The sequence below is a fragment of the Bradysia coprophila genome, chromosome IV (genome assembly GCF_014529535.1).
Source record: "Bradysia coprophila strain Holo2 chromosome IV, BU_Bcop_v1, whole genome shotgun sequence".
Lineage (NCBI taxonomy): Eukaryota > Metazoa > Arthropoda > Insecta > Diptera > Sciaridae > Bradysia > Bradysia coprophila.
In genome coordinates this window covers 4,748,918-4,772,973 of record NC_050738.1, presented here as the reverse complement: position 1 = coordinate 4,772,973, position 24,056 = coordinate 4,748,918, and the positions used below count along the sequence as shown (strand labels likewise).

Here is a 24,056-nt window from a genome sequence, read left to right as displayed (position 1 = left end):
TATTGAGATCAAGTGCATTTGTGTGGTAATGGATTTCTACACAGCTTTAAAATGGTAAGATTTTACACGAGAATCACTTCATCAATGACAACGGTATCAATTTCAATTCAACGATAAATCCATTAATTTACGTTTATATGGAGAGTTGCAGTAATGCACAGGTCTTTGCTACATCGTCACTATTAGACCGAAAGTGATATATGTGCCCTTTTACTTTTCTGCTAACTATAGTCCAAAGACCAATGTAAGAAAATATCGAACTGTTTGGTCGTACAAAAAATAAAGTGACCAGAGACTACTTTGTCTATCTACATTTAAACTAATGAAGTAACAGATTCAGCATCAATTAATCATCATTTGGAAATACATTTATCAAAAGAAGTAGCAGATTCGATAATTATAAGCTTGTTGTAAGCAAAACATTAATAAATATTAAAAAACAAAAACTTCAGTGGAAGAATTGATCATGCTCAATACGAAAGGCACTCATAAGATTCTCCGCTGTAATTAGTATTCAAAAAAACAAAGAAACGTAACAACGTTTTTCAAATTTGAGATATTCAACAACAGAAAGAGATATTATCAGTTTTTGTTTGTCCATGAACGATGATAATGAACACTCTATTAAACGATGAAAGCAAAAAGTAATTCCCGACCGAATATTTAAATGTAATTTAATAGAAGCTGAAGAAGGTTCTGGTTGTGGTTACTATGATACCAACCTGAGACATCAATGTCAATGATATCTTTATGCATTCAAAATTTGTGTGATACGAAACACCAGCCACAACAAAACCCTTACGATAAAACCGCAGGAATTTTGCTGAGAAAAGCAAAATGATAATTGTAATGGGAACATAAATAAAATGAACCTTCAATTTTGTCGGCAACATATTTTTGCGCAAAATGTTGGTTAGTGCCAAAAAAAATTGTTTTTATATAGTTGTTGGCTGTGGCTGATATATTTTATGGATATTGATTTTTTTACATGCATATGATGTGAATGGAATATGCAATTAGGCTTTTAATTAAAAGCAATTCAGGGAAATTCTTTTACAACACTTTACTACAGGCCGTTGTTTGGATCGTTCGGTCGTATCGTGCAGATGAGTTCATTAAATAGGGAAATGGGTTAAAGAATTGTAAACATTTATTTAATGCTATTTATCGTGGAATGGTTCGCTGCGACGACATATTCTGCGTTATTCATAAAATTTAATTAAATAAATTTTTGGATGCATCTATTCAGCGGGCGGAAAAATAATCAAATTTTGGGATTTCATAATTTGAGATAGCCATTAGAGTCGCATGTTTAGGAAAATTATTTATATAACATTTTTGACTAGCCACCAAACAGCTAATGCTAATTGACAATTTTGGCGTCTATTATATTAATACAAATTGAAAATTGAATCTCATGCATGGCATAACTAACGGATATGACTAGTAATAGTTTGGTGGTAATGGTTTAAAGGAACAATTTATAATTAAAGATCGATTAGCCGGGTGTTAAATTAGGTGAACAAATTTAAACGTAAATTATTTTAGCAGATTATCCGGTACAGCACAATATTACAGTAGTTTGGGGCTGCAGCGTTTGTAAATTTAAATCACCCAGAGGTGATAACGAATTTATATTGCTAATGGAACAGAATTTAATTTAATTTCTTCTATCAAAAGGAACTCCGTCAGCGCCAGATTTATTAATCAATTTTTTCCATCTTTCCACTTACCGATTGTACACGGGTCATAAAACTTATACTTTCAGTATGACTTTTATGAGTCAGAATGGCCTTAAAGAATAATGTACATGCATTATACTACAATGCACATGCTTCAGATTTCATTCGGAAATAAAAATGAACAAACTTCTATTCAGACTATTATGTCCCATGCGCAGCCACACGCGGCTTTCATTGAAGTAGTAAAACGAGAAATTTAAAAATATCACGGAGATAATTTAAGGCAACTTATCATAGAGCTTCATTAATGAAATATCTCTGTCACTTTTATACGTTTAATCACATTTTCCTACTGGCTCGTGCACGAGTTACCACTTAGGAGTGATGGATTCATATCTGCTTATTAATAGGAAACAATTTATTTAAGCAAATTTCTCCAGTTTTGGTTCTCATCCTTCGATTTCTTAATATTATTCTCGAGGATATAAAGACTTACGTACTGGAAATTAACGATCGATTCAATGCACTTGAAGTAAATGGTAAGAAAAATATAAATCAACAAAAAAAAGTGATTATTGTCACGTTTCAAGACTTAAAAAATATTATTTTCGATGGGTTGTTTTACCTTCACACCCATACCAAACCAAAATTCAACATCAAGTATATAAACAACAAGAGTGTTTTGTATTGGCAACACCTTGATGCAGAAGTGAAAAAAAAAATTTTTTTTGAAGAAGAAGTATACCTAAACCCCCGCAATAAAAAAAAAAGTTCTCACGTCGTACTGAGAAACAGAGATAATATTTTAACACTGCAAGCATTGTTCTGTTGATAATGGTTTGCACAACTTCTATTGAAGTGTTTCGGTATTAAATAACCGAATTTCAGGTTCAACTATTGCAGGTAGATGGGTTCGGTTGTTGTTGTCGCTTTTTTTTCTTTCTCACAATATGCGATGTTTTAGACAGAATTACATTTTTATAACCACTCATATCGGCCGACAAAAATGTCAACTATCTCTACTTGATATTCCAAGGCAGTGTTCTGAGGCGTTAGTAATTGAATTTAATGTTCTTTACGCGATTCGATGACGAGAAAATCGTTTAACAAACCGAAGTATCTTTTTTTATAATTCAATCTCTTTTTTATGCGTACACAGGGAGTATAAATAAACGAGAGAAAGAACAAAAAAAAAAAGAATTATGTAAATCGCTTCCGATGTTGCAAGAATACAACAAGAACAACAAATCAAGACAGAAATAGAGGCGCTTTTAGCTATATCGAGCTACAATAATAAATGAAAGACGTTGGAATTATAAATTCAATGTAAGCAATAAAGCCCAGTAGAAATGGAAGGTCACAATCAGCCAGGCGTTACAGATCGCATTGTCGACAATCTGTACGAAGAGATTTTTTTTATTCGTTGTATAATATGAAACGGAATGGATAAAAAAAAAGAAATATTAATAATGAAGTAAATTGATACCTTGGATATGCGTTCGATACGTTGGGTATACATACATAATGGACATTAAGAAAAATTGTTGTAAATATCATCATCGAACATTGATACATCGGTTACCGATCATCGGGAGTAAAAGTAGTAGTCATATTACGTCGCCGCACACACACAGTACGGAATGTGTGTAATTTGATTGAGTAAAGCCAGATTGATGATAAATTCTTTCTTTTCATTCATTCATCGGATTCATTCATGAAACTCGTTCTGATCAGAACTATATTAATGCGGAGATTAATGGGCTTTTTTCTCTCTCCTCATATTTTTTTATAAGATTTCGATTATATCCATTGAATGTGCATAAAAAAAAGTAGACAGGTAGGTTTGCTGTACATGGTACAATGGAACAAAAATGTGATATGCACCGAAATAGATTATTTCCCATGTAACGTTTTTGTTGTGAAAGAATTCACCTGTTTTTCTAACATTGCGTTGATACGTTTTTGGTATTGTCAGCGCAACGCATTCCTTCACAAAGTCTAATTAATGAATTTTGTAATTATTTATCGATCTGATGTGAGAGCAATTTGAATGGTAGATAAAAAAAACGTGTAACGGAAGGACAAAAATGCTTGGGTAATGGCTTTGTCGTCGATAAAATCAATTGAAAGACATCAATAGTTCGCGCAATTCTTTTCTTTCTTATAATTCCTGTCCATCACAGAGCTATGCCATCATTTCCGGTGATTTGACAATGTTATAATGCTATACACCCCACACCGAAAATGAATTCAAACAACAAAGATTCGTCTAAATTCATGCTAATCAATGTTTATCGGTCGTTCCCCTTATCGATTACAACTTACAACAACCGAATTATTTCTGTTTCCTAATCACTATAATGGATTACTCATTCCACTCGGGTCTGTGTGCTTGTGCGGCGCAACGTAAACAGCCAAATGAAATTTAGTGGAGCGAGAGACAGAACCGTGCCTAAATCCAAATACTGTGCATCAATTCATCAAACAAAAATAAACAACGAACGCCAGTTTCAATTCTCCGCCGAGAACCACACCCTTGACAGATTAAACATTTATATTCATGTGCATTTAACGATGGCGAGTGCGTAATTATTAAGCCGAACCCATAAAATTTTCGATGAAAAATTCACCGTACACCCAACGAAATAAATGGAACTATAGCCGAAATTAATAGGGGGAGCTTTGTTTTGGGATTTGTCATAATATTGCATAGTTCACTAGCGAAGTGAATAAGTAATATCGTGTTGCATTGTTGGATTTCGTGTCTACAAACCATTCTAGAGACTCTCTTTATTTAATAATGAAAGTATTTCGTTTACCCATCAAAATAAAAGGGAGTTCCAATATGCACTGTCTTCTGGGAGTTCCCGACGAAACAGGAAATTGTAATATGTACAAGCACATTAGCAGCTAGATGATCATCATATAAATATTTCTATTAAGACAACAGACGGATAAACAGAATGAAATTAGAATCGATTGGATACTGACACATTAGTTGATGAAATCATCAATGAATAATTGAAAAATTTTCTACCATACGCAGTATCATAATGCTATCGATAAGTGATGAAACTACAGTCAACAGTACTAGCTTAGAAGCATTGTTTTTGTTTCTTCAACCCACAAGCATTATCCACAAAAAATGTGCAGGCCTCAAAGAACGCAAAGTACTCTATGTAAAATGCCAAATCAAGTACTTCAAAGTTTACGAAACATAATGTGAGTTAAACTCATTTGGGAAAACATTTTTCCCAAATGAAAAAAATTTGGGAAAATGACTTTCCCAAAACAGTTCTTTTCCCAAAACAGTTCTTTTCCCAAAACAGTTCTTGGTTAAATTTCTGGAATTTGTTAAAAAGGAGAAAGGGAACTGTCTACAAAAAAAAATTTTCCTACCTGCTGTCCAAAAATTATACTTGATAAGAATCAGAGAATGATTTATCGTTGAGTATCTCCGTTGAATTTCTCCTTATTGATAAAATCAACAGCTACGGGACTACGTTGGATATGGAAATACTAAAATTGTTTGCTTTCTTATACAACAACACACTGGCGCCATCAGCGATAATCGCTTAAAGAATGGAGTTTGGTTGTGTGAAATTCTGATAATGCCACTGTGTACTTAACAATTTAGCTCGCCATTCTTTGTGGTATTTAAATACGAAATTGTGTTGAGTGAACACATAAATTTGAGATATTTTTTCAAATAATATACGAAATTCTCAGAACTCGCATTCATTTATGGTAATTGCATTATAATCTTCGCGACTCATTTACCGCTGCTCGTCTAAGATAACGCTTTTATCTGACATAACTGCAACCCAGGTCAAAAAATAACAATGCAATTTTCGAATCAGCACTTACACAATAATGGAAACAATTTCCATTGTAATTTTCCTCATTCAAATCACCATCCATCAAGAGATGCTACGAGACAGTTTGAAACTGAGTCAAAAACCAGAAGAACTAGATAATTACTTCATTTCAATTGCAATTTAATTCGAAAATCTTTTTTTTTCTTAAATGTACATGTGCGTTTCGAAGTCCGCATTCTCAGCCTACATTTCATTAAAAGCACTGATGTGATATGAAAATAATAATAATTTTTTTTAGGAAAAAAAGGCAAAAACGATTTTTATAAAATGTATAAAAACGATGGATATACAGATATACGTATAAGTATGTTCAAGATTGCCGCGTAACAGAAAATTTCCCATGAAAATCATCGTCATATAGTACACTAGAGAGAACCCAGATGAGCAAACGAATATGTATGTATATTTCGGTGTTTATCTGAATACAGTCGCATAAGGCACATCACCACTTTATTTTAATCATCCCACAGAAAAACGAAACGATAAATATTCAGAACCAAAGCAGAGAGAAGATTTTTTGGAAGGTTTTTTTCTATATAGGCTCTTCTTCGTCTCGTAATGTGTGGTGCGATGTTGATGGAAAGAAATGTTGTTCTTCGTCGTTCTGCTTTTTTTTGGGTTCTTTCTTTCACTGATTAAATATTAAACAATATGGATTTTTTTCGGTTTTCTTTTCATTTAAACGTGAATTCAGCGCTTCAGATTATGAGAATATAATTGATGGTTTGTTGTTTAGAACGAATTCTTTCGTATACAACGAACCGTTTTCATTCTTTACTTCGTTGTTGGGGTTTTTTTTATTCGACCATTGTATAACTGGGAGACCAAAAAAAAGGTATAACGAGACCTATTAAGTATGAATGAATGTTCGGTATTACGTTACCCCAATTGCCAGCTTCTTAATTCTAGTTCGTTGGTTTTTTTTTATGATTTAACTTTCACGGAATTTGTGACTTCTTAATGGTTTATTGTACTTTCACAGTTTGTGTGTTCGCACATTTTGGTACACTTAACGATTTAAGACAATAGACTTGGAACATGGAACAATGGGAGCTTAATGTTTAAAATGCATGCTCAATTGAATTATGTACAATAAAGAGTGTGTACAATCGAATCAGAAACAGTGCTAATCAACCTACATCTAAGATGTAGGTTTTGATGTGTACGAACAATTTTTGCAGGGAAATTATACTGAATAACTTTTCGTTGGTTTTTTATTTTTTTGTATCATCCGAAGTAGTGGAACGATAAATAATAAAAATTTTAATTGAATTTAATTTGATCCATAGATATATTTACACTGCAAAATGTACGAAACAGAATTTCTTTTCTGTTACGCCAATCAGACGTTCTTAATTTCAACCTTCAATTAGCGGTGAAGTTCAGAGATTCGTTTCTTTTACTTTGTAGCAATTACGCTGAAGATAAACCACAGTAACGCATTTGTTGGCTACATGTAGAAGTAGTCGATACTTATAGCGGATCAGATACGAATGAAATACTTTTGGCAAGCAGACAATGTCTATGATTCTAAATGAAGCATACACGTCAATCTAAATGCATTTTTTCTTGCCAATCAGTGATGAACTTCGAAAGTAATTTCGGAATTTTATGCTTTGTTTGATTGCCAATTGGCATTCTTGCTCATCCAGACCAATTCTCCTGTCATGGTCTAATTGTACTGCTGTCAGTACTACAAAGAAAAAGGATTCAAGGAGAGGATGTGAGATTATTTTTAAATAAACCACAGATTTATTTGAGATAGCCAGCACTGTTTGTTCATGTTTACAACGTAGTCTATTAACTCTAACTAATTGGAATTTTTGGAACTGAAAACTCCAAACGTACAGCAATATTTGTGTGTTCTGATTAACAGAGTCGGGTTTTTTTGCCGATGGATTAATCTAACTAATTTGTGCAGGGAACTGGAAATACAATGAGACAAGTGGGAGCCATGGTGATTAGTGAATTCATCAAAAAAAAATTGAATGATTACTCAAGGATAAATGAGAAACCTACAATCAGAAGTTGGGAGCCATGGTAATCAATAAATACATTCGTATTGCGGTTGGAAAAGTAAAAAATTCAACTATTAAGATCGATTTCCAAAATAATTGGTTATTTGCCAGTATAGTCAGTTCAGCTTTGGATGGTTCTAATTTAATTAAATTGATAAAACGAAAATCGAAAATTAAGAATTCACTTTTCGCCCAATCTGTAATAACGAAAGTAATTCACTGAGTCTCTAGAATGTTATCATCTCTTCTATCGCTTTATCTCATTTGATTGCTTCAATTACATAACCCGCTAGCATTATATATATTATCCTCACAGAATATAAGAGGAAACGATATATTTTCAGGGAATCTCCAGATTATTTTAACAACGAAATGCAAAATCATAGCATGTTATATAACATCGCTGGAGGCACAACGAAATGCGAGTAGGAAAATATTTCTGGCTTTTTTTTCGTTTTGTTGTTTCGTTTTTCATCGAAAATGCTTCCTCATTATAATAAGGTTTGTTTGTTGGTTTCGTTGTAACGTTTGTGATAATGAAGGGATTGTTGACGATGGAATGAATGATTTTTTTTTTGGTTTCAGTGTAACAGAAAGAATTGGATTGGATATTGTTTCAATTTTGATTTAGTATTGGATTTCGGATTCCGAAAGTCGGAACGTGTTATTTGAAAACCTGTATCTGATGCTTCTGATGGTGCTTATCAAATCATAAAACCTAACGATAGACACGTTTCAATTGTGAAACATTGAAAAGGAACAAAACGGAACACTGAGAATTTAATGAACCCAGACCTTCCCATCGTTCCTGTGTCCTCTTTAAAAATCTTTATTTATTCGAGAGAGGTTCATAACAGCTTTCCAAATCAGTTGATCAATGAAAATCAGTCCAGTCTGCGATTTATATGCTGTTAAAACTCATATAGCACTCTTAATCTACCTTTATATACTAAAACGACGCGACTACTTGTTTGTCTACCTGACCAATTTATAGTTTCAACATATTTTATTAGATTCGCACACTTTGGATCATTCAACAATCATCTAATGTCTCAAATAATTGTTTGATAAATTCATCTCGTAGAGAATACAATTTGCCACATCTATAAAATGTTCGTGGGATATAAATACATAATTTCGGCTTGTCAAAAACAACATAAAGGTCAATCTACTGTATAGCATTTATGACACAAAATAGACATTTTGTTTGCGAATATCTGACAACTTAATGTATAATAGAGATTGAGTCATTTGTCAGACAATGTATCGGTATAATCAAACCGCTGTGAAAAGTGAAATCACGGCATCGCTTACACACTGGTCCATCATCCGCCAATTGGCTCAGTTTTATTTTTCGGTTGTCCCCAATGCACTCCGAGTTAGAATGTAACAAATGGTGCGGAAGAATATGGTAAATTTTTCAATTTATACATCCAATATCTTGGTATCAAAAAAGTTTTTTTTTGCCGAATAACTTGTTCCACATAAGAAAACACCAAGCACGTGAACGCCACACAAAACACAAACGGCATAAATCGTGATTTACATATTTATAGCCTTTTCTGGAAAAGTTAAATATTTCATCTTGCTAAAGCTCCTTGAAAATCATGAATCTTTTGTGCTGAATATTTGAGCGCATGTTAACAACCCAATTTTTTCTAATTTTTTTTTTTTGTGTGTGTTCTCATTGTCTTACTTTGCTACGCAACACTGTTTGATGTTTCAGAAAATATTACTCGCAAAAAAAAACAACTTACGGCTCATTCAATTATTTTCACTTCATGGAAAAATGTGTACAATCGCACTGCCACAAGTCACATATCTTTATCAGAATTGTGATGTAACAGAGTTTTTATACCATTCCGAGAATTTATTTTTCGTATTTTATGCAAACGAGGCACAAATTTCGTTTTATTTTTGTATTCGGAAAAAAAAGCGGAATGATCGGGTAAGGTGGACAATTATTTAACACACCGTACCCCTCAGCAAAAAATTGTTTAAGTTTGATACATTTTCCGGAAAATTGTTTATTTTCCGTAATTTGTCTCTTTCTCTTTTATCCGTGTCATCTGCGTAGAATAGATGTTTAAAATTTTCTTCCACAATAGTCTTGTGACAAGACGACAACCGTGGAGTCAGTTTCGTCGTGATATGTTGTGTCAGTGCTACTTTAATACTATTTTAATGAATATGCATTTTTGACGTCAACAGCTTTTGTGATGACTTCCCTTTGAATGCAATTAAGTTTTTAAAATGTTTCTTGAGTAGGGAACATTATGAAAATTATTCTTGTCCTTGCATACTTTTCAGATAAATATGTGGAATATGTATGCTAATTACTAGAGGGAGATTGGGATTTTCACTTAAAATTATAATTTTATGTAAAACTTGAAAATTGCGATAATTACAGTGCGAGAAAATAAACCAGTCACATTTTACAAGGAACATAATCCCGTTGATATTGTTGTTTGAAAGTTTTGCGCAAAAATCAGATTTGATGTTATTTTCTATCATCAGTGTTTAGAGTTGGAAAAGGTTGAAGAAGTCAAACAATTTCCTAGTTTTACAACTAGTTATCGAGACGCAACTTCTTTGTAAGAATTTATTTTAGATAAACTTGAATTCAGATGCATAACTTTGGCAAATTTTAAGAACTTTGTGGAATTTTTGGAGAATTTTTCGGGAATTAATTCTCCAAATTTAAAACCTGGTCACCAATAGCGATATCAGATAGTTTGTAAGTGAAGACAGAAGACATAAGGTCGCGCGTCACCTTTATCCTTCAATGTTTTTTTTTACTGATTCCTACTACTCCTATTACTACAATTTACTATTATTACATCTCTATGTTATAAGCCAACAATATGCCATCAATGAATGATTCTACACTTCTAACGCGTTTCAAATATAATTGATGAATATTGACTGACGTGTTTGGTACTAAAAATATTTTTAATTAAAAGCAAATTATAAATTGAAACTCGCCCACGCACATATTACATAATCAAACAATATGCCTGCCTGTTTGATAGATGTGTCGTGCCAGGGTGCATATCAAAGCTTATTAAATTGGAATATTTATTCAACTCCGATTTACGAATAAGAACATGTTCCTACTACAGGCAATTAAAAGTTTCGTTCGAATGTCTCGAAATAAAATTCTTAATTATCCTTTTACTCAATAAGAGCAGAAACAACTTTTACGTAATCGAAACGTAAGCAGTGAAGTTATTTATAAATCCTTGTGATGAGACCGAACTTTATTCTAAAAACAGCGAAAGATGTGTAAGAGCGGTTCAATAATTGTCAAATAGGATTTATTTCACTATAAACTGACTGAAACGAAACATTTTCATTTGCTAAAATGCATCGTTAGTGAACGGAAACTTAACCACACTCAATTTCCAATACACTGAGCTACAATTTCCCAATTTCCCACACGAGATATAAATTGAAAGTTCGCAGGCAGTAGTTTTGAAATTGTTTCTGGAACAATGTCTTGGGTATGGTGAAAACGAAATACCATATCTCTATGTTGTATGGGTATAAGGCATACACGGTATACACAGAACATAACATTTTCAAAATTTATACAATTTTGTTACAGAAAATATTTTCTGTATAAGCTAAGTCCAATAAAAAAAAAACTTCTTTTAAAGTAGACTAGATACGGACACACGTGTCGGATGGTTTTTCTTTGCTTTGATTACAAAATTCTATATTCGTTAGTCGAAATTGTTTAGTGTCCGGTCACAGCATGATGTATTGGAGAATTTTCCGGCATATTTTATACTAGACTGAATGCAGTACCACGTTCAACATAGAGAACATAATCTCACAATTAATTAATAGCTCTGCACAAACAGAAGAAACATCTTCCCATTTTGATAAGAATTAATTTGTGAAACGTTTGCAAACTACAAATCAAATAATGTGGTGTGGCAATGTATTATACGTAAACGATAATATTTGATTGATGTTTATACGTATTACTTATAGCTAAGTACGCATGATATGTGCCATTGATCGTCCCAGTCACGTTTCGCTAATATATAATTCGCTTCATTTGTGGTGTATCATCCGAATGGATTTCATTTTACGTAATCTTTGTTATTACAAAACCATATGTGCAACAGAAAAACAAAAATATGCTCACCAACCACTGTGACGGCATTAATATTAAACCATATGAATAACCGTCCTCATAATCGACCGTATTAAATATCTGATTGTTGATTAAATTTCACAGCAAAATTCTTTTTCGACGAATTGATGCCAATTTTATCATCACTGCAAATGTTAATCAATAATTGTGTGCGAAATGCATAATGAAATTCGTGGAAAAATTGATTTTTTTAAAAATTATATCGAGTTGTGTCTATCGATGTTGTTTTTGCCATAATTTATTAACAATCCACATGAACGAAGACAAAATATTGACAGAAATAAAGTTAAATATTTATCGATTGGAATTGCTGATTGTTCCAACTATGCATTTCGCAAAATTTTCTCCGAACTGTAAATGAATATGAGCTGAGTATACTAACTATGACGTTCAATTTGTTGGGTGTGTTGGCTAATAATCAATTGGCAGCATTCAAAGAACCACTAAAATTCTACAATTGCTGATCAAGTTCTGTTCCAAACACTTGTTGTTATCAGCTCGAAAAGATTGAACTTCGACGCCCATTCAGCATACTTGAATGGCACCAATGTCTCGCATTACGTGCACCCAAGTTTTGCATTACACATTTTATTATGAACTCATTATACGTATGTACCTATATAGCCACACGACGATCGTATTTTATGCAAACAAAACTCATGTTATACCACTGAAAGCACTCAAGTTGACAATGAGTGTGTTGTGTACCTTTAAACAACTTCTTGGAACGTTAAGAAGCCATTAACATGTTATTAAGTCAGCTCTTCAATAATATAATGAAATAATAAGCTCGTGTAATGCGACAACAATTGTGAAGTGGAATGTGTTTAATATTTGGATTAGAATATTATTGACAAAGGGCATTTAGAGATGATGTTAAACCCATTAAATTCAAATGTCATGCATCTTAATCATTGTATGTATGTATGTATGATGCTAGATATACAGTACATGTATATAGTACACCCCGGTTGCATATATCAAAAGTTATTAATTGTTGCAAATGTTCTTCACTTGAGCACATCAAAGACGAGATTTATTGTCGCTTTGGAGCGCTAAGGGCCTTTGAATATGCTCTTGCGAAATGGTTCAGCCATCAAACAGAAGGCAAGCAATCACATAAATATGTCGCTTCTGATTCCCATACTGGGTTTTTCTGTTCACACAAAAGCAAAAGCAAAAAAACGAAATACAAAAAAGAAATATTACAATTCTGTGGAGACGATATGAATATTATGGCAAAGAAAATGAAAACTTATATTGTATGGAAAAGCAAAGATTGTATCCATCTATTTTGACGCACTCACTTGAAACAGTTATGCTTGAAAAATTATTTATAATTTTGTTGTTGCTGTATGTGATGTAAGAAACACACAAAAAAAAATATTTTCAGAGGCAAAATATGGGTTTGTCTCAAGAGACTGTTGATGAAGAGGAAGACGAAGAAAAATGCTTATTGTTTGTTGTGACGAGTTGTGCATAATATACCGAAAGTTATGAATTTTTAATTCGTAATGCTAAAAACAACAAAATTTTTAAGAAGATTTTCTATTTATGGAACAAAGGGAATCTGATTTATTATAAAATAAAATAAAACGGCCGACATTGTGTAATATGTTTAGTTTATAGGATCCCACTTGTTACGGAAAGGGTGTTAGAGATTTCTGTAAACACCCAGAGCACACACAAATGGTTTACACGCGATCTGAATATGGTACACTTTGTCAGTTTATTGGGTGCTAAATAACCCATTAAACGGTCACTACCACATAAATCATAAAAAATTTAACAGTTTATGTTACAACAAAGAAAAATCCGTTCAAATTGAAACATTTTCAACAGCATAAAATTGTTGAAGTGTGTAGATAGCATCATGTTCAATATTCAATGACGTCTTAACGAACGGTTATTAATCTGCAGTGAACTTTCAATTTTTAATTCTCAGAAAAAAAAAGTAAACGTCTGCATACGATGAAGACACTTGGGTATCACCACCACCTTTACTTGCGTCATGTGCAACTTTGGAATAATTATGCGGAACCGAAAAGTTTGTATGAAAAACTAAAGTTTGCCAATATCATTCTAACAGAGGGTTATGGCATCACCGCAATAGGTAAATAATCGTAGTAGTGTTATAAGACAGAGTAGTGGGTAGCAACAAAAAATATTATCAAAGTAAAGAACAAAGGTGTGTGTAGTAAAATTGTCGATTGATTGTGGGTGGTAATCTTAATCGTAGGAAGTTCGTGGGCTATTGTGGCGATAATTGTTCAAGATTTATAACATCTGCATGTTCGTTTGAATGTCAATTTAACCAGACGGTTATCATCTGTTATTGACAACGAATTCCTGAATAAACAAAATGGTGTGGCCAACGCAGTCATACATAGCAAAAAGCATGTTTAAAAAATGAAGGAAAAGATTTGAAATCAATCTCTTAATATTGTTATTAAATGAAGTAATTGATATGATATGGATATATTTGCCGTCCTGTGAAAGATTAAAGTAAAGAAATACCTTTTAGAAACGGCTAATCATCTGTTTTCGACAGCATTGATAGAAATGAGCGATAACTTTCGCAAAATGTGGTTTTTTATAAAAAAAGTTAATGTTAAAAGAAATGAAGTAAAAGATTTTGGTATCGAACGTTTAACAAAACAAGTAGCAGATTTAAGGATTTTATCGCGATACTTTAATGGTTCAATAAATTTGCAGATTGGATTCTCTTTGAGAATATCAAATGTTCTTGCTTCTTGATTCCAATACTTAAAGAATTTTACTGTTCATCAGTCAGATTCAATGTCTTATTGACGAGATAATTCACATATTCCAATTCGGTCATAATTGTATGCTAAATTAATGTCCAAATTCAAATTTATTTGGTTAAAATAATCGCCATTTTATGTAAAACTTGTAAATGTGACCTTTGGATTTAATCGGAAAATTAATATGTAAACTGCATTTTAACTGGAATAAGTGCGACATTTAAAAAAAATTATTGGAATTTCCGAATCGATATAAAATTATCGCCTTAGTAATTCCAGTTTGTAATGGACGACGTGGTGTGACAACACACAGCGATAAAAGTAATAAATAAAAAAAGATCAAATGAACGACTTGACCATGTATCGATAGAATTCTAAGCTAAAGTCTTCATCAGTTCGTTTTTTTTTTTTTAAATATCACACGAAACTCGTATTAAGAGCAACGGAAGTGACTGAAGAAAATAAAATTGAAAAACAACATCATTCCAAGTCACAACTTGTACATTAATAAATAATATTTTCTCACTCAAACGGCGACCCAAGTATACATACATACGTTTCCCAACTTGATTGCACAAAAATAAAACAACAAAAAAGTGAAATAGAATCATTTCTGCCTTCAGGCAAGGCAACATAAAAGAGTCTTGGAATAAAAAAAAAATTGTTTAAGGGGAGAACATCTCGTATGCATATAAATAAACACATCGAGGATACAAAAATAGTTGAACTTGTTTGCAAACATCATATCACTCCAGAGTAATTCGAAACCAACCAATATCCAGATACCATATTCTATACGAACAGATGGCAGAGAGACTGAATTCTAGTGATTCCAAATATTTGGTTTATTTACCTATAGACAACAGTGAACCATTATGTTTGTGTCATCCGGCAGACAGGTGACATAGAATCAACCCATCAAATATCAATCAGTCATTTATTGCGTATATTATTGTTAGTTTCTCTCTGATGATGGCCGAAATTTTGTTAAATTTAGCTGACGACCGAACGTTGAAATATTAGCTTTCAAAGAAATACAACGGCAATACTGAGTGACAATGAGACGCAATTAATGTTTTTTGTTTTAAATTTAGTTTTGTCCCACAATTCGATTTCTAATTATATGAAGCTCTCTTCTCGCGTCAATATTTGTACAAAACTTATTCGAATGAGCCACGTGCGTAATTGAAAATATCGCAAAATATTTACACGTTGTGGTCATCATACTTAAAATCCACATCCAGTATCAAGCAATACAATATTCGAATGATTAATGGTTGGGGGGAAGAGAAAAATCGGTATCGATAGATATAGATTGATAGATCGCGAATAGGAGGAATATTGCACAATAAATAATAAATTTCGGTTCATTGAAAACTGAAGCGCCTTTTGTTATACATCGGATGAATTTAGAGCGTGGGATGATTTTTGCAATTTTTCAAATAAAATTGAAAATTGCAGAGGGAAAACTGTACGTTATATTGATTACATCGCTTTAAGTTTAGAGGAAATGAATGTGTAAGACGAAATTTCATTTTTAAAGTATAAGTTTGGATGGAGATCAACAACAATTTACAACACAAAGACTTAATATTTGTAAAATGTATCAGCATTTATACGGTACATAGTTCTGAGCTTTTATGTTTATATTAAAGATACAATTTTGCACAAAGATAAGCCATTTTTCGCTTAAGTTTCAACAGCTTACAAACTGACCGAGGGGAAAACTACTAGACAAAATCGAGTTCCACATATTCAATGTCTACAATTCCCCTTTCTTGTCTTGTCTTACGTATCTCCTATGGTCTACTTTGCCGACAATTTCGTCTACCCAACCGATGGCGGGGGTTTGATCTATTTTACAGACGTTTTGATTGAATATATTTGATTAATCAATTGCCCATTTGTTTAGCAAGTAGATAAAGCCTATCCCATCATCTAATCTGTATGAATTCTCCTCTGAACTGTCGCAATTATACACTGTGCAACACAGGCATCTGGTATCCATAAAAAATATGTAGAAATGAAGACTGAAAAAATGTGCTCTACTCCATTGAACAGAGTAAAAACATCGGAATAAATTAAATTTTCAATAACAAGGATGATTAAGAAAAGCTGAGAAAAAGTTAATTCGACGTCGTTTATGTCGAAATACAATCAAGTGCAGAAAAAAAAGTCGCATAAAAAACAGATTCAAACCTATATTTCAGCATCGGCGGTGCTAAGCCGACAAAAAAAGGTTTAAATTCCGTAATTCTCTGATTGACGTATAATTAAAGCAAACGAAATCGACGGATAGATTTATTGTTTTAAAAATTGTTATCTCAGTGTTGGTCTGGTCGGACTTTATATGTATGGCTTCACACTGATATTTAACTAAAGATTATCACCTGGCTTAACGTTCATTAAATCCCCGGAAAAAAAATTGTTTTCGAATTGCAGCAGAAGTGAAATTCAAATATTTCAATTAAATTTGGAGACTAAGAGAGACTAAAATCAAAGTCTTCTCAGTCAAATCCAATTAACATTTTTAGTGCGGGATCAATTAAACACCCGAGATGGCAAAGTAAATTCGATGTAGAAATAATTTGAATAAGAAAAGTGAAAGGAGAAATTGGGCATTGCGAATCGGAAAACGATTACTTGCAGAATCGACAAAAAAAGTACAAATCTCATTTACCTGGAAGTCAGTACAATTCAGCAAAAATAGTTAATGACTTCATCAAACACCATGACTAATCTCAATCTGAGAATTTTTTTCGTTGTTGTTGTTGTTGTATGATCGAATCTAAGGTACTTTTTTCGCATTCCAACAAATATTTTAATTTTTCTTCTCATTTTTTGTGTGCTAATTTTTCAATTTTCTGCTTAAATCCGATATTAAGATTTTTATTGTATTTACCTTAAGAAATACCCAGAGACATTAACGATTTAATTATGCAATTATTTATTGACGTTATTTACATGTTATCGAATATTTTACGTGTGTGTTGTGCATATAACGTTCCTCGTGGCGTTAGTCATTCACATGTTAATATAAGTGAACAAGTTATGTCTCGTTGTATCATACATGACAAACAAACAAAAAATACTTGCAACAAGCATGACGGTATGTACTGAGACATTTTACACAATTCCTCTAACGTGGAATACGTGCAATGAAAATTTTCATTGACAAAATTTCAGCTTCCATTGACAAAAAACGGCATAGAGATACGTAAATTTTTATAATACACACACCAGACATCAAGTGTGTGGTATTCCAACGATCAACTACCTGTTTTTTATGTAAATTCGATATTAAACTTTAGAGCAAACAAACCACAAGCCACAAGCTTGTATTTGTCACCGGATGAAATTCGAAGAATTTATTTATGATGTCGTTGTGGATGACGTTGTGAGTGGATAAATTCCACTTAACTGTACCAGAGTTCATCTTGGATTTTTGCCAATGCAGTTGGGAAATTGGGTATTTGTAAAATTACCATGTGAGAAATTACGAGAAGAGTTCGCATCGCGAGCTCCATAGGAAAACTAGGGTGCTAGAGGTGCGTGAATTCGTTTAATTGAACATATTCTAAATTCAACAACAACAAAAATTCACGAAATCTTTCTACTAATACAACCATGAGCGTCTGTTCTCCTTCAAATTCTAGTCCCTGGATACATACACAAGAGACATTTCTCCTATCATTTAAAGGTGAGTAGAACCGAACACTAGCTCATTTGGTAAACCTTAGCCACTAAACCCGTTTCCAAAACGTTTCATTCGTATCATCACTATTTGTTGAACAACTTGCTGAAACTGCATTCCGTAAATATTCCTCGATGAATATTCCTATCGAGACAATTCTCTCAAAACACAGGCTTGTGGTATACATCTGGATTCTAATAATCCACATGCCGGACACACTAGTGTGTAGTAATATGCACTGGTGTGATTGCTTAATTCGATTTTCAATTTTAATTTACAAATCTAATGAATATGTATTCAAAGCCCCGAGTTCAGATAAATTAAAAATGGAATTCTTTGTATTCCATTACCCATGAACGAATCGACTTTGTCATTAATTTATACAAAAAAGAAACATTATGCTAATTAATTAAGCAATTAGGCGCTGCTGATTTTGATCCGTTTGTGAATAAAATTTGAATTTTGTTACAACTGAATACGATTGTAACTTTGTATGCATGCTGAGAGAGTTCTGTTTTGATGGTGGTGTATAAGCATGCACCGGAGTATTATATACAGATTTGGTATAAATTTTGCTTAATTACAGCACACAAAAAAAAACAATTTAGTTGAGTGACCTTGATGTTTGTGAACAGATAAATCCAATTGATCCATCCAGTAAAAAAAAATCGCATGGGTAATCACAAAAATATAAAAATTTAATCGAAATAGCATACATCATAACACTGCGGAAAGATGATGACTAAACAAGTTATGGTTGAAGACATACTGAATCGAATATCATGATAAAGTTATTGCTAAGCAAAAAAAAATTCTATTTGTGTCATATCATCATCAGCAGAAGCTTGGCAGAAGAAATTGGAATTTTTCTTATAAAAAAGTGTTCGGATGACTCTATTCTATATGAAAGACGACTTTTAACTCTGATTTTTCAGAATGTTTCACAACAGAGTGTAGTTTATTGAAGAAAAAGAAAATGGGGACATTTGCAATGAAGATATCGAAGTGAACTTTTCGGGGATCTTAACTAACATAATAAAATTAAAATCAAAACTCTTCCGATTGAAATAAATGTTTAATCAGTTGAAGTTTTCAAATGCAATTTATTTTTGGCAAAGTTTTCTTTTCGGGAATGAAAATAACAAAAAAAAACTTTCGGAATACAAAATTTTATCAAGATATTAGGACGATGTTTTACATTACAGTATCACAATTGACTTACATATATTATGCTGAATACTGTTCGTGTGTATCTGTTTCGATAAAAACCGTTTTTGTTATAATCTTCTGAGTACTATTAGATTTAGATTAGATCTGTGAGGTTGGGATGGTCTGATGAAACATCCTTTCTTTGTTGTTTCTATTCTCTACTCATTTTGGAGAAGGAACTTTGTTGACCGTCTCGATTGTGTCGATAGGTAAAAAGACCGTTGATCTATTACGGCTCTTCCTATACTACAAATAAGTTACATGTTCGGTCTATGTAATGCAAAGCATCACCTCATTCATAGTTTTATTGTCAAATATAAACTGCCCAACCCAAAAATGACAAACGAATACATCAATTTTGGCATATAAAGTTTATAGAACTTTTAAGTCGATAGCAAACATCGCCTTGATTATTTGCAGTCAAACAAAAAGTCCAACGACTCCAAAATTTATCGATTAACAAATTCCATTAGCCAGAAGATATATTTATACTCACATCTCACACACATTTCGTACAGTGAACGAATAACGATATAATAAAATGAAAGTGTCCCAATTCGTTTCTTTTCAAACAGAAGTGCTTAATTGTTTGACATGTTGGACAGAGATATTAAACTTTAAAAAAGTAACTTTGGTTGCACTAATCGCAACCGAAAAACAAAACAAAAAATTGAAGGGCCGATTGCTTAATCGAAAACCTTTAAAACATGTTTGACTTCTGACCGGAAAAAAACAGTGGTATGCGTCGACAAGAACTTTACCAATTTACCATGACTTGAGCTTTACGTATTTACTTACGGAACCGCTATAATGCGAACCGAGTGGTAGAGTCATATTCACGATTGAGATTAGATAAAGAAAGAGAAATAATAAGAAAAAAAATAAACTTGATAGACACACTGGGAGACCGAAATTGTTTAATGTGCGATTAAGTTTTGTCGGATACATTCAAGATAATTAAATTTATTAATCCATCAGAAAGTATATTTGGTGTTTAATTTAGAAAACGTAGTTTTCGGAAACTTTCAAAATCGAATTATGTTTGATAGTTACACGATGGATCGTTTAGCAATTTACAATATTGCTTACATTACACATTAATTCACCAAACCATTTGATTATAGGTTTTCATAAAAAAGTTTGCAAGTGCAAGTGTTAATAGTTACCCATCGAAATCATCGAATTTCATTGTGGTAAAGGCGATACTGGTCATTATCGATGTTTTAAGCTTTTAATTTTGGATTTAGTGCTAATTTGGAGTAGAAGATGTTGAAATCGAATTAAAAGAAAATGGAAAGTCTAAAAAACACACATTGTGTCTGGTTAGGTGAAACATTCATTCAAATAAAATTAGAACGTGGACAAGCTAGTTCATGGTTATATTCTACCTACATCTACCTGAAAATGACTGAAGTTACTATAATTGAAATCCTTTTATCCACACAGTGATTATCGTACTCGTCGTTCAGAAGCAACCCATGTTATTGCTTCCAAATTGTCGATTTTACTAGCGCTGTTTGATGTTATAGCCATAGCCTACGGCTGCGACTTCTGCAACAACGTTCTCATTAGTCACAAGAACTAATTCGAATCAAATATTTAGCTTGACAGCTTTTCTGATTGTGATGTTGTTTGTGAACATCACTAGCGAAGGTAATTAAGCCTGCCAACAATTTTCTGATTAAAATTTTGTGAAAAATGCGATTTTTGATCTGAATGTATCACTTAGCTCAGGTATATGTGGACGATGGAGTTATGTTTTACAATTCAATTACAGTGTTGTAGAACGGTAAAATTCCCATAATTAAAACTTTGTTCATGGTATCATTAGCGACAAATGAATTGTTATTGTAAAACATGCAAAGTAACAAACCCGCATTGAATAGTACAGAACAGTACAAATAACTGAAGCTTTGAATTGAATAGTTTCGAGATTCTATTACATTAAAATGATATTTGTTCCGACAATATAATGGCAGTGTCCATATATGAGTTGAAACTAAAACTTTTATTCCGGTAATAAAGTAGAAGATGAGTTGACAGTTAAACGACATGGGACTGTAAAAACACATTCGTGCGTTCTAATTAATTGTAACAATTGACAAGACAAACGACATTACGTCGTGGACCAAATGTATTTGATATGTAATGTTGGAAAGAGCACAAACGACGTTATTCTACCATTGAGTTGATCAGGCAGATATATACATTCAACAATGTAAAAAAGAATCAACATCAAACCAAACAATCGTGCTGACATAAAATATGAATGGCTTTTTATATCGAATGGTACAATCTACCATAGAATATTGTCGTCCTTTCTGTGCATAGTACGATATCGGTATTCTGTTACCTTATATACACAGACTTCGACATACGATTTGGCTGCCTGTTGAATCGTGGAAATACGAATAAATAAAAGAAGAATTCCTTTTTCGGGCCACATGATGATTAATGTCTTACATCAGTAATAAACCGAAAATGTTATGGTCCTGATAAAAATGGTAAACATTTTTAACCGAACATCATAACACACGTCCTCTATATTCAATTCATCAGACGGTTATTTTTGTTTTGTTTATTTTTGGAAAATATATTTTTCATAAAAATTTTTTTTTTTTGGTAAAGAAACACCAATTACTTAATTATTTTCTACCTTTTGATTCTCTCTACTCCACTCTAAGGCTTTTCATAAAAAAATGATTGTACTATATACTCTGTCATGCTAGAAAATACCAAAATAAAATGTTTTTGTTTACATCCAATTCCATTAAACTTGACTTGATTTCGACTTTAAAAGGCCTATGCATTAAAAACATGATTTGTGTTTATTTTTGTGTTATACTTTTCTTGTCGGTTTACTTTACTTTTACTTTGTCGCCATGAATTAATATTTTTGTATACCTTTCAGCTCCTCTGCAATAAACTTCTAAAGTAAACAGTAAACATTGTCAATGTAACAATTTTTTATTTTCTTCTTTCCTTCGTTTAATTGATTTTAATTTATTAAAGATGTTGTCTACGATAAACCGATAAATGTTGGGCGCTATTATGGATTGGATAATTGTGTGGTTGAGGCTTTTTTTATCAGCAGAATTAAAAATAAATTTATAAAGACGATAAAAAGACACTACAAAAAAAAAGTTGACTTCGGAATCCGGTGACCCGGACAAAAACATAATTCAAAAATAATCGAGCGTTTAGTATAATGATTTCGTTTTCAAATTATCTAAAGGATATTGTTTTTCGAATTGAAGGTCAGCGATCAAATTTAAGCGCTATGTAATCATGGTAGTGTTACATCATATTGCTTTTAGAAGAGATGATAAATAAATTTTATGTTCAATTATACTTAAACTTAAATTAAATTTAAAAATGAGCAACACGAACCTTTGTTTTTTCGAAGATAAATTGTTATAATCCAAAATAGATATCCAACTTGAATGACGAACAATATGCACACACAAAAAATAAACTTCTCAATAATTGGAATGTTGTGTATCAAAACTCAAAACATTGCTGTCAAATGCCGATCAGATCTTCGATTAAATTTCTTTTTGCAACAAATTTAAGCAAAATCTCACTCTATTCAAACTCAATTCAATTAAATTTCTCACTCAATTTTATTTCGAAAAACAAAATTTTAAATCACTCAATTAATCAACGTACGGAATTTCTATACGACAAAACATCGTTCGAAAGCGATCTACGCGCACATTCGGTACACGGTACTCGACAAGACTAAAATGTGCGCAACACTATCGGTTTGAGTTGGTGCTTAAAAACGGAACCAAGAAGAATGAACAAGCAAGAAATACAATAAATCCCTTCCCATGTATGCATTCGATGTGTTCGGTTGTTTGTTGAACCGAATTAGTGAAATGAACATATATACGGTAGAATGAGATGGCTATTTTAATAAGCGATATATGCGATGAAAATGCAATTTTTGAACCACATGTTTTAGTTTATTGTTGTTCAGAGATAATTTTAATTTTTTAGATTTTTGTTGTTGTTATTGTTGTTTTATGAATGAGGATCAGACATAAATTTGTATCCTCCGAAAACATGTGTTTTGTTACCTTTTTATTATACCAAATATTTCCAATTTATAAGATTAACATCGACTTTTATGAATACAACATCACCGTACACCGCTTTGAAATTCGATGATAAATTTTGATTTGACTGTTTTGATGTTAGAGATAATCTCGATCGACCCAAGAATAAATTAGGACATGGATACTCGCACATTGAATTATTTTGATTTTTCATCGTTTCGCAGAAGGAAGAACGTCAGTGTTGTTAGAGAATCTGTTACTCTCTTTGACCTAAGTATTTTCAACATATTGAAGCAAAATCTTGTACTTCATCAGTTGAAACATATTTGCTATATTTAAATGGTTATTTTCCTAACGAATGCTGAAAGGTTTATTTTTAGTGAATGAGAGGTTTTGTAGCACGAGCGGGAGGCGAGATCTGGATTCGATTTCGCTAAAAAAAAGTCTTTCAAAAGGTTTTTCCTAGACGATGGAGACGATGTCGGAAAAATATAGGATCAGAATATTTCACAACTCAATACGTAATTTTATCCAATGGGGACACAACAACGGAAAATCCTGTCCCACCATTCGAATTCGAATGA

At 32.5% G+C, this 24,056-nt stretch overlaps 1 protein-coding gene across 1 annotated transcript in view; it reads right to left on the bottom strand.

Moving 5' to 3' along the window:
* The window catches only part of LOC119085930 (putative uncharacterized protein DDB_G0288043), a 59,877-nt gene extending 36,711 nt beyond the window's left edge, over positions 1 to 23,166 (bottom strand). The window contains exon 1 of the mRNA XM_037196482.1: positions 22,802 to 23,166. The gene's annotated coding sequence lies outside the window, so the exon portion shown is untranslated. The remainder of the gene's footprint in view (positions 1 to 22,801) is intronic.
* Positions 23,167 to 24,056: the final 890 nt, after the last annotated feature.